Below are 13035 nucleotides of genomic sequence, written 5' to 3' on the forward strand. Positions count from 1 at the left end.
TAAAAGTGATAAATTGACTGTTGCACAACCCTTACTATCCACGTCTTTGACAGATAAGAAGCCACATACAACACCCAGTTGCAAAACTCTTTTAGAGAGAACTCTGTAACTAGTAGTCAACCAAGACAGTGTAATTGTATAGTAATATTAATTAAAACAGATTCTTACTTGTCTCTTCCAGGTCGAATCTCTACTTCATACAGCCCATACACTAGTCGATGATCAGAGGTTTGCATTAATAGAATTGAGTCATAGAGAATACACTCTATATGGCCTTTTCTCTTGCTTTTATAAACTATTCGATCCTAAATGAAAATAGATTTCCAGTGAAAAATGAGCCTGACAATACCAATGCCATGAATTGAAAAGTGCAAACATAGGCTGTTACCGTGTACGATGGCACTCTATGCTTCACACCATCAAATTTACTCGAGCCAACTTCGAATTTGTAAGTCGGTCCAAATTTTACCTTTCTTTCTTGAAAGCCAAAAAATGCCTGACCTGATCAGCAGAGAAGAGAGAGATGCTGTAAGAAACACTGGTGAATGGAAAACATATACAGGAAACAAGGCAGTTCTCTTCTAATTCAAACAGATTTTTAGAGCTCGCCAAGAAAAAGTGGTGCTCTTTTACGAGATATTCTTAACACTGCGAATCACTGTGCAGATAGCAAACCAAATACAGCCTCATCTAACGTCACATTTCATATTAGGCACATGGTACAATTGCAAAACTGAAGCTCAGCAGTTGTGTAGTAGTGTCAGTTTAACAAAAATCCAAAGGCTACCACCACTTTCTAGATATCTCTTTGCAAGATCACTAACGAATGAATGCATCTGCATTTCAATTAGGATCATTACAGAAGGGTTGAGAGGCGGTATAGTTGGTATATATTCACACTGAAATATTATGAGCACAAACCTACAGGATGTAAAGTAGGAGACAAACAAGTGCATACAACAAATGTCTTGTCTCCTCCTTTGTGTCCTGTTAGTTTGCCCTGCCAATATTTCAGTATAAAAGGTCATTCCAAGCTGTTATAGGAAACTTTTTAAGAGACTTGTCTGGAATACCAGTGCATTTTGTAGCATATCTGGAAACATAGCTAACCTCAATTTTCTGCTGAGCAGGAATGACCCTACTTCTACTACTCTGCTTCAATTTTGCTATCGTAAATTTTATAATAAAACAAATTATTCAAATTGGAGAACATTTATTAGCTACTTTAATGTTGTGACTTATGAAGGCAACTTTTTTTAACACTGAGGCAAGCCTCAGTGTTAAAGAACACTACTGCAAGTTTTCACTATACAGTCAGGAAAGCAATGTCTAGGGAACGTTTCAACGAAATGATTTTCAAACAGGCTCGTTATTAGAAAATATGAAAACAATTTAACTGCTTTGTTACTATCTTACTGGGAGCCAAGCTTCACCACTAATGCAATTACCCCCTTTGCCTCAGCCATTCTTCGCAAGCAGAGTTCCTTCACCCATGTGGTACGTGGTGTAGGGGCCACACCATGTTCACATGACTAGCTCCACCTCCCTTACGCCTTCTTTACCTGATTTTGCTTCACGGCACATATCTAGAGAGAGTGTATTAGATGATTAATCAATGTCACATGCCATAGAAAAAGATACTACAAGCAGTGTGTGTTCAGCATTTGTGTGCATGACCTTGACTTGCTACATGTGCAGCTTCCACGAGAGAAAAAGCTCAGGACGTTGTTTCAAGTTTTGACCGCTTTCACACCATGTTACTGTCAGTTTTATGTTTTGCAAGCACTATTTCTCCCCACAATCTACACATCACTCTGTTTCATCTTAAATGCACAAACGTAATTAAAGGGCGTTCTTTAAACATTTCAAAAAAAAAAAAAAACTGAAGTTGGTATACAGAAGATGTAAATATACAAACCATCCAGCATAGCACTTGTTGGTTGATCAAACTTCAGGAGGTTCTCATAAGTAAGTTGTTTATTCTCATGATGATCCTCCAATAAACCGACGACTGTGGAACGATTATTCACGAGTAGAAAATTCAGATCCCCACACTAAAATACATGGTCAAATCTTGCAGTTACATCTGCAATGAATCAAATGCACATTCACAAACCTTTCAAGAAAAAAAAAAAACACCAGGCCTGTGCAAAATGCGCAGCACAGTCACAGCAAAAGCTGAAAGAGCGGCCCTTCTAGAGCCTTTTCTGAACACTCTTGTAGAGACTACTACAAGTACACTTGCATGATACCCACAACACCGTAAGTCACTATAACATATGTGAAGTAGAGAAGCGTGCACTATTTCATTAGTATTTGTCTTTCTTCACAGGAGCATGGTGCCCGCTATGCACCTGTAAGGCATTATGTGCAATGTGCATTATCGGAATTATGTGCATTATTTGCTGATGCTGCACCTAATGACGACAAACAATTATGACTGAGCCTTTTGTAGTGCCCTGGAATCATTCAATAAACCTAATCATTAAAAAATTCACGTTGTGTGACGCTAGGTTGCTTTGTTACTGTTCTGAAATGCTCTTTTAACATGATTCCTGAACTGACTAGAAGTGTGCATAAGGCAAGTTTGCAGTTGAATTTCGAGCACAGGAGTAGCTCTGTGGTAGAGCACTGGGCTGCCACAGACAAGAACTGGAGCCCCCTCTACGCGAGATATTTTTCTCATTTCGTTTTTTTTTTTCATACTTCATGCGATATTGGTTGCGGACACTGTCGGCGGGCGAGTACGGTGCCGGAGATGGTTTTTTTTGTGAAATCATAGCAGCTTTAACTGTAAAAATAGTAACTTACTAAGAAATTAAAGATGGGAGAATGTGAGCACACCAAGGATAATAACAGCTCGGTTTTAAAATAGACCTAATATTAATTTCTAGTTTTCTTTTTAATTTTCTGCCCTTAATGTGCTGTAAGAGCATGAAAACAATAAACAGAGCAAAAGATAGCTGGGGTTGTTCATTCTAAAAGACAGGGTGTGCAATTATAGACACACAAAAGAAGTCATGACACCACAAGATGGCCTGGGCTGTCTTTTAGAATGAATATTCACCAATTAGCTCTGCTCTCTGTTATTCTCAGCTGACATTTATTGGTCAAAACTGGCTTGATATTTGTTTATGAAGCATATTATGGGCACGAAAGCAGTAATTAGGACAAGAGGTAAGGATAACGTTGGTCTGTGAATATGCAATATGCAGTTGTTTCCTTTTGTAGGAAAACATATCGATCTACAACTATGAAAAAGAAGCTCCAAAATTGTAAAACCAGAATTACCTACCGAGCATTCATATTTGCATGATTTCTTTATTACCCGTAGTATCAAAAATGGTAACTAAAAGCTGTTGCAAAGGGCAAGTAAGCATCAACAAAGAATTGGCATGTTTGTGCTCACATGTTGAATTTTATTAGACGATTTTTACAACAAAAGCCACAGGGCAAGCATGAAGTGTTCAGGGTGGGTTATTGCAAGGTATAGTGTCATGTTTCAGAAAAATTCCTGAGTAGAACAGCCTTTACAAGGGACCCCAATTTATTAAAGTTTGTGATGTAATGAGCTGCTTTTTTTTTTTTCATGCATGCTGGCGGTATTCAGAAATGCAAATACTGCTGCAGCCAAGACACTGAATCGTATCTAAGCCTTCAAATGTGTTTCAGCTAACTTGAACAAAACACTTATTAAAGTAAAACAAGTGTACAGTACTGCTTTCTATATTCTGGCATAAGCTTTTGTGTTAAAACTATGTCAAAAATTAATGAAGATTAATCACAGTAGATGGTCTTTAAAACAAAACAAAAGAAACCAGAAAAATATACTTCATTTATCAGGAGTCCCATTTACTGAAAGATGAATAGGGGTGCCTAATACAAGTACTAAACCAATCATATCAAAGGCAGTTGTTCCATTTTATCAAAGGCAGCAGTTCCATTTAGCAGATTTTCCTTTATTGAAATTCTACTGCGGTTAACATTTAGAAGACTTTTACTAATATATGAGAAGTGAATCTTCGAGGAGTTGTAAAGGATATTGCTTTGTCAAGCATAAGTATAGCTGACTTTCTTTTCTTTCTTCCTTTATTTTTATCTATTTTAGCTTACGGGAAAGGTGCAGCACCTACAAGTGGAACAACAGTCTACTGCACCACTACACCGCCACGTGCCACCACTTCAGTTTTAACTGGCGTGCTACAAATAGTTATCTCTTTATCTGCTACACCCCCATTTTACACAAGTGTGGGGGTGCGAAGACCACATATTTGATAAAACGGGTAGGCCTTCAGAAAGTCAACAGTGCAGGTTTCTTTTATGGCCTCAAACGAAAAGAAAGGACAAATTATATGGAATCAGTCATGCTTTCAATGTGATAGAAAGCACAGACATGTGGCAGTGCATTCTGAAAGGGCAATCGGCTGGCCAATGAAATCCACAAAGCATAGGCTGTTACATCGATGTTTGTATGGATTCTTTCTTGTCATTTTGCTTGACGGCGTTTCCCTGACTCCTGTTAGACAACCCCTTGCAATGGACACAAGTAAAACGTACTATCTCCGAACTGCACGTGTCGTATTTAGTAATGTCTGGAAGTTCCACAAAGCTTTCTGCACTGTAGTGCAGCTCGATTTCTAGGCGTTGCTCCCGCTGCACAAGTCTTTGAGTAACTTTGTCACACGCCATCCTTGCAAATGAAATCTTAACTGTCATTAAATGCAATAAAACGGTCTGGTGCAGCGTCGCTTGTGTGCACAGTGCTGTTAATAGCAATGGAAATACAAGGGGAATAAAATTCTGGCGGTCCACGACACATTTTGCCAGGCATGCGGAGATTTTTCCCTAGTGTTACTGTTTACGAACTGCGGTACAGTAGAAAAACAGCGGTAGCCCACAAGGGAGAATTGCTGGATCTGTCGATGGTTTTCCACCAACAAAATGTCGACTGTATAATTGAGATCACTTTGCTGGCTGTCACTCACTCCTATCAGCACCGTAAAAATATCAATTAACTTGCATGGAGTGTAAATTCACACAAAAAAACTACAGCATGAACTTAATAAAAGTGCCCGCATGATCACTTGCTTTATGCAGCATACACTAATCCTTATTTCAGTGAATTTTTGAAGCATAAAACTGAAAAACTTTGTTCCAGGTGCATAGTTCTTATAGTTATGGCACAGTTTACGGCTCAGCAATTCATAGACGACACTGCGAAATAACCCAACATGTGTCTACTGATGAGTCAGCTGCTGCACAAAGCATGGCAGTTCCTATCCTTCATTTATGCACTGCAGTGCCACAGGCTCAGTACTTGTTTCTTATAGCTGCAAGTGAGAATAGAGCAAAAATAAGCATCCTTTTGAGCTATCTATTTTAATGTAAAAGCTGGGCGGGTATACAAGTATGCCTGTATGGCCAGTGCAGAAAACAAAAACAGTGAAAGTAAAATGCTAGCAGATGCTACAACGCTGTTGATTTTTAAGTGCTTAGTATGGCACAGAAAAAAAGTTATTAAAACAAGGCTGTTTGGTCACTCTGAGTGGAGCTCCACTTCCAGGGCCTCACTGGCTATCGCAGCTTGCCAGGTCTGGTCAGTAGTTGCTAATCCACCTTTTTCATTTTCTTGTGCTGCCTGCTGCCATTTTGACAGCACAGCTGATGAACATCTTACTTCTTGATGCTGCCAGCTGCCTTCACTGTTTATGCATATACTATGTCACACACAATGTGTTCAATAGTTGTGGGTAGCGAAGCAAGTGTTCAAGGTAGTCAATAAAATTTATCCAAGATAAATCTGTACATCTCTCAAGCCTGTCGTTCTTTATAAAGATGAGGAGTGGGCAGGGGATTGCCAGAGTTGACCTTTGGTCATCATGTACAGATTCACAAGAGATAAACCAACCTTTGCTTTGGTACTGAAGCTTGAGTTGCACTTAATTGTTTTGGTAAGTCACTCTGAAGACAGATCTTTTGATAATCTTGGATACGCTCCTTAACTTTTTTTTCCTGAGCTAGAAAAAGAAGAAATAAAAGCCTCAACAAAGTTGAATGCAATATGACAACTTTAAAACATCGAAAACACGAACATTTTTTCTTTGTATTTTTGGCACTGATATGCAGCTATTTGCCAGTATAAATCATAGTTTCTCTAGCACGCTATGAATTAATGATTGTGACCCATATTATTAAGACAAGTCACTAGTGACTATTTTTAGCCTTAATGCAGCTTGCAAATAAGTGGTATTCTCGATGTGGCTGAAAAATCAGTTCCTCCTAAAAAGGTCTACTCATGGTACTTAAAGGAATGCTGCAAAACAAATATCACATGTTCCCATTGTATGTAGGGGACGCCTAAAAAAGGGCAATGTTGTTTATGCCATACCTAGTCAGACAATTCAGACAAGGACTTAAAAAAAAAAAAGATGTCGCTGACTAATAATGCATTTAATGCCATAGTTCCACATCACTATCTGTATGCAAAAACATTATGCCACATGTATAACAAGACAACTGTCTTCACTATATACTAGTGAGACAACTCTACCAAGTTCCTGCTTCTGTGCTTTTGCTGCATTTACTGCTGACACCTGCCTTCATTGCAAGGGATGATACTAAGCAGTACAAAGTCTGACTCAATATCTCAGTTGGCTGCCTAGCTATCAACTACATGAAAAACAGCTATTTTAAATTTTTTTGCTGCATATTCTGTGCTTTATAGCATTTGACACTGAGAAAAGGTGCTAAGAACTTCTTCCCACTAATTTGACATGCTACAGGAAATCACAGTGAAATATGGCTCATTTGCCCCCCAAAAAGCAGCACTTTCAGGTTCCATGTGTTGGTAAAATGTCACCACAAATGCTGCTATTACATCATTAATTGCTATTCGCCAAAAGGACTGGATCTGACGGTTCGATCTTACAAATTTTTCAAGCAGTGAGAAGTGCAATGTAGGATTAGATAGACTAATCAAGTTCTGCTCATTCTGGGTAGCATGGAGAGAGATAACATGGCATAAGCAAATGCATGTTGTGAACAAACTCAAATGTTGGGCCAAGTCGCACTTAGTGTGCAGTGGCAAGCCTGCTGAAGACAGTTATCATCCCTTAGATTAAGTTCATTGCATTTTTCTTAGATACTGTGGAGCATAGTTTGAAAGGTCTAAGTCAAAAATTGGCTTCAGCATCCACGAAGAATATAGCAGAGAAAATGGGTTGAGTAGCAATATGTGACACTAAATGGACAATTGCATTTGTTGCAGATACAAATGAGTCATACTTAAAGGTATCCTAAACAAATCTTTTGCTGTGGAGATATTTAACTCAACTGAAAGCTGGGCACTGAAAGTGGTAAACACAACCTTCCTTTCAGGCAGAAACTAAACAAAAATAATGAACTTAACCCATTTTTCACAAACTGTCACTTCTGGAGGCCATGCCGTTAAGTAGAAGAAGTGGGGTTTCCTATCTTCAGGAACAGGAATGCCAACCATTACTCACGTGCTAGGAAATAAAAAATACAAAGCTACTATAAGGAACTGTCTAAAAATAAAAGCATGATGCTTGAACAATGCAATAAAAGCAAGTGCTGAAAAATGTGTGAAACAGTCGATTCAGAGAAAGCTTTTTTTTTTTGGTATCTAGATTTCTACCATTCTGAGAACTTGAAATGGTGGTCACGTGCACAGAAATTTCTGCCACCAATTATATTTTGGGAAAATACTGTAGAACTAATGTCTATAGTAGGTTTATCCATTATTTTTTCTACAAATCGATTTTTGGCAAGTGCCACGGTTGGGACAGTTAGTATGGAATGATTAACTTCATTTCACAAATACTTAAATTTACATCCTACAAATAATTAGACAGACATCGTGACCCCTTTATACCAAAAATTTATTGTAAAGGCCAGTGTAGCAAGATAAAAGACAAGGACAAGTGATACGGAGCATTAAACCATCACAATGTGGTGCTCTGGTGTTACCATCTTCTGTGTAAGGATGTCAATATAATGTATGACATATGAAAACAAAACTGAAACTGCCCATACAGAATCTGTAAGCTTAATATTATAGGCACTATAAGGCTTGAAAGTACCTATTCTATCACTATGAGGTACTTAAGGATGAATAGTTGAAAAAAATATGTTGATGCCCCTGTAACACCAATAATTTAAATAACTTCATGTCATATGATGCAATACGAAAAACAACGGAAACTTCTTTTAGAGCATAAATGCACTTTGCCTGGCCGAAGTTATTGCCTTGTGAACTGAGGAAGAGTATAATAACCTTAACATTCTCGCAACTGGGCCGCAATAGAACATTAGTGAGGGATCCATAGGAGCCTAAGAGCTTCCACTAGCAAAAAGTCACTTTGTATAACTTGATCTCAACCAAGGCTGACTGGAACACTAATGGTTGCACATTATTGGTTTCACAAGTTGGTTGTGGATTAATATTGTGCACCACATAGAAAATTTGAGAAGGCTACAGCCAACGTTAAGAACACACATACTAGTTAGTATGTTCCACAAGTGCTTCAGCCACAATTCTCACCAACTTCAGCAGCCTTTTGAACAGTTAATATGAGTATGCCTTAAAGCTCTAGCAATTTTTCGAAAGTACACATTGACGCATAGGCACAATGTCATGCTACACAAAACACATTAGATGCATAAGAGAACCAGCAATACTTTGTTCTCATGCCACACATCATGCAGCACACAAACATCATAGACATGTTTTGAATCGGACATATTGCAGTGGGCAAAGAAAGAGCAGCTCAAATACAACAGCTGCTTCAATGTTGCAATGTCTCAGGTTCATTGTATTCTGTCAGTAACACGCAATGTCAAGCTGGCCAACCAGCAAACTGTGGCACTGACTACAAAAGTCACAAAGTATCTACCCCGAGAGCTCAAATGCATTCTCCTGTTTTCCTCAAAATAAAGTTTCTTCTCCCTCTTCCAAATGTGAATATGTAATACAGAGCGGTCACAGTCAACATCTGAAACAACAGAGTTCTTTTTGAAAGCACCTCTTTATTATGAAGATGAGTCAGATGACCTAATATCTGTGATAGACCATGGCAATCACAATTGTGGCAGAATAAACTTTCAGTGATTGAAATCATACAGTACATGATGCTTTAGGTATCGTGCAGTATATGTAAATGTTTCACATAATACCTCGAACATAATTTAGAACCTTCACAATGTCCCAATTTGAAATAACTGTGAAAAATTTGTTAATATATTTATTTCAAGGAAAGCACTACAGTTAGTGAAACTTGCAATGCTATTTAGCTTGTAGAACATTGGACCGCTAGCTAGACTAGACTAGACAATACTGATGGTACTGAATTACAAACAAAGCTATACATTGACACTATATGAGTTTTATGTCTTGGTCTCAACCCTGTTTTTATGTTTGTGCTTCAATAGCATGATTATTTAGCATGCTTTAAACTTTAGCTTCTGCTCTCAATTTAAGAAAGTGATGCAGGAGCATTGGCAGAGTTTCATGTAAGGGAGGAGAAAAAAGGGGAGGGAGTAACTTGACCCTCTTATATGTAAACATACGCACATGTGTGCGCATGCATTATATGTGCACATATAATATAAATTTTGCAATGTATGATTGAACCCACCACCCGATCTCTCCCCTGTTGTGCTTATGAACTGATGCTATAAAAAAATTAGTGAAAGTTACAGTGCTTTTATTAACGACAACAAGGCAGGTCCTATACTTCCAAGCTTATTCCTAAATACTTTAATGGTAGGATGAATGTCATTAAACTAGACATGAAAATTTGATTGATATATGTGGTTTAACGTCCCAAAACCACCATATGATTATGAGAGACGCCAAAGTGGAGGGCTCCGGAAATTTCGACCACCAGGTGTTTCTTAACGTGCACCCTAATCTGAGCACACAGGCCTACATTTCCACCTCCATCAGAAATGCAGCCGCCGCAGCCAGGATTCGATCCTGCGACCCACGGATCAGCAGCCGAGTACCTTAGCCACTAGACCACCGCGGTGGGGCAGAGATGAAAATTTAATGACCAAGAAAAAGCTAAGAAGTAGAAAACATTAGTTGAGCAAGTTTCACACACCTATCCCTCGAACAGCTACCCAACTATGAAAAATCAGTAGTAAATAAATTGGAGATTCACAAGTGTGAGATTACATAGGCATACACATGCATTGCACGCCTATACCTAAGTATGAAAAAATACTGCAATCTGATGAAAAATCTTATAATCAGAAATTCATTACACACAAAGCCATAATTTTAACTTACAAAACATTTACCAGCAGCTTTGCTTCCCCCACTAATACCAGAAAATCAACCAGTGCTCATTAAAGCTGACAACAATTGTTATCTCTTAAAGATGTACTACCATAATCATCGATAGGTTACATTAGAATAGCTTATTGCCTCACTAATCGGCTGCTGCAAAACGTCTAAAATTCATCCAATATGAGCGGTGTTACAGGGTTTTGTCGCATCTACTTTCTCTCTTCTTTCATAACAGCGAGCACGCTATAAGCTATAAAACTAGGGGAGATGACAAGAGGGCAAAAATATGTGTCTATTCTTCAGTGTGCGTCATCGCATAAGCAATTTCTTTTCTTTCTTGAAAAGCAGGGCTTAATTTCACTGTGATCGCGTGAGAGCGGGCATGTGCTGGCATCTTACGGTGGCCATGGTAACTGTGCATCTCACGATGCTTAAATCAGCCAATGACTGTGAACTTTGGGTTTACGGTATCACTCGTTGATAGAAGAGGAACTTATGTCTAGCCGACTGACAAATGTTTATTATTTCAAGGCCGCATGCTGCACTATAAAATTTGGCTCACGTGTTCAGGAACCTTGAATACCAATCAGTAGTGTTTTCTGATCATGCTAAAAAAGTGTTTCAGGGTCCTTATAAAATGGCCCTGTGACACAATTTGAGCAATACATTCATTTGATGCTCTGGAATGCATTGATGTCGTTGCGTGAGTCGCAACGCCAAAATTGAAGCCGTGTAATTTTCATTCATGGGACAAACTACCTTGATTTCTGACTACGACAACACACATCAGCTATTTTTGCTATGGTAAGTGATGTCATGTGACATGACGACAAAAGCCGTTCGTTTTTTATTGCCTTGGCACGATAAGTAGCACGCAATATTCATATGGTGGTGGTAGCAAGGCCATACGAGTGCGTACTAAAAACAGTAAAAACCCTTTTTATATTTTCTCTCATAAAAAAAAAGTACTGTTTCTAAATTATGTATTTTTATAACAACGAACACGACACCTAGTCTGTGAAGGCAGCCTTGGTATGCCAGCAACTAAAGGTAGCAATGCTTGCCACATTTTAGTGAGCCAAAAATGAGATATGGCCTTAGGATATTTTATGTCAGTGCGTTAACAATTATACGAACACACTCAGCTGAATGTTGCCACTGCCGTTATGTCCCATACATACATATAAACGCACAAAGAAAAATAAATCAGAACAAAAGGAATGGCAAGGCATCACACCGGGGATTCGAGCCAGCGACTCCTCGCTCCTCAGTCCGCTGCTTTAACAAACAAGGCCGTGCCACTCATGCTATCTCACTAACGGCGAGCTATACATAAACATCATTTACCACTGGCTTATTGTCAATGGACATGCAGCCGGACGTTGATTATTCTGAAATTTTTGTTTATTCCTAGGGCAATCAATTTTTACCTCATGCCTTTGAAAAGTAAAAAAAAATTTTTCATATCAATCACCGGTTTTATGACCAATCCTTCGTGGTGGGTGGAAGCCACATATAGAGGAACAAGCAAGCAAGGAAGCGAGCTTACTCCTCCTTCCAGCTGCTTTCAGCGTTGACGCCAACAATGCAATGTCTGGGACAATCTGAGGTGGGCGCTTTGAAGAGCATCAGAACTGCACTTTTCGCTACTGTCCCCGGTATCTACTAAAGCCATGGAAGGAAATGCCGGACAAATGCCCGTGAAAATGCTGTATGTAGACCGGCCTTTCTGATGCCATCGTGTGTTGTAAAAACACCTGTGGAACAGCTCCAATGAAATGCAGCTTCAGTAGAGTGCTAGTCGCACTGAACTAAGGCGGGCTCGTATACATGCCCAGACACGGGAAGAACGTGCTGCTGTGCGTGTGAGATGCTGCAGCTTAACGCACATTCGGCCATGTTCACTACATCTTGTATGGTTCTTAAATATCCTAGCTTTACTTCGTGTAACAGTACAATGAGCTGCTATGGCATTCATTGCTTCGGCCTTGTGCCAAAACTGCCACTTTTTGAGAGTCCCCTAGCTCTAACAAAATGCTAATCATTTCAAAACTCAAGGAAATATATGCGCCATTCTTCATGTAGAACTTTTAGTATACTATTTCCGCAGTAGTTCCGTGGTAAATTTTCACCGAATGTTATTGTTATGCCGACATGAAAGTAAATAATTCATTCTAGACTAAATAATGCAGTGTACATAATAAGTACGTTAGAGAAGACACTACACTAAACATGTTTTGGGATTTAAATAGTTTGTACAAGAGCAGACCTTGGTCACATCTTTCCGAATTATTCAGACAAACACAGGCATGCATGGCAAGGGCCTGAACAACAGGAGTGTTGCGAGGCTGCTCTGCACAGCTTGCAGCCAGACTACAGCACTGCGTAGTGGAATGTGCCAGAAGGGCTCGATGAAGCACAAAAAAATCCAGCTGTTTAGATTCTGCATCTTCTTACCCCTCCCTCCTTACCTCACCAGATTCTCTCATGAATCACTAAAGCTGTTTACCTACGCGGCTGCTTTAAACAAGGTTGATACATTATCCAAACACTCAAAATATGTTAAAATGAAAATGATCCCATTAAAAGAAGTGGCAGATCTTAATGAGGTCCCAGTTACAAATGACAAAACTTTGTACAGAAATGCATGTTCACCTAACACACCATGCAAAAGGAGCTGCTAAAACTTACCAATCCATTCATGTTCCACATAGCCACAAATA

General features: G+C 39.0%; 1 pseudogene; it reads right to left on the reverse strand.

Moving 5' to 3' along the window:
* Positions 1 to 73: 73 nt before the first annotated feature.
* On the reverse strand, positions 74 to 12211 carry LOC142775227 (phosphatidylinositol polyphosphate 5-phosphatase type IV-like; annotated as a pseudogene).
* Between the last annotated feature and the right edge of the window lie 824 nt (positions 12212 to 13035).

This window comes from Rhipicephalus microplus, chromosome X (assembly GCF_043290135.1).
Source record: "Rhipicephalus microplus isolate Deutch F79 chromosome X, USDA_Rmic, whole genome shotgun sequence".
In the NCBI taxonomy this organism is placed as follows: domain Eukaryota; kingdom Metazoa; phylum Arthropoda; class Arachnida; order Ixodida; family Ixodidae; genus Rhipicephalus; species Rhipicephalus microplus.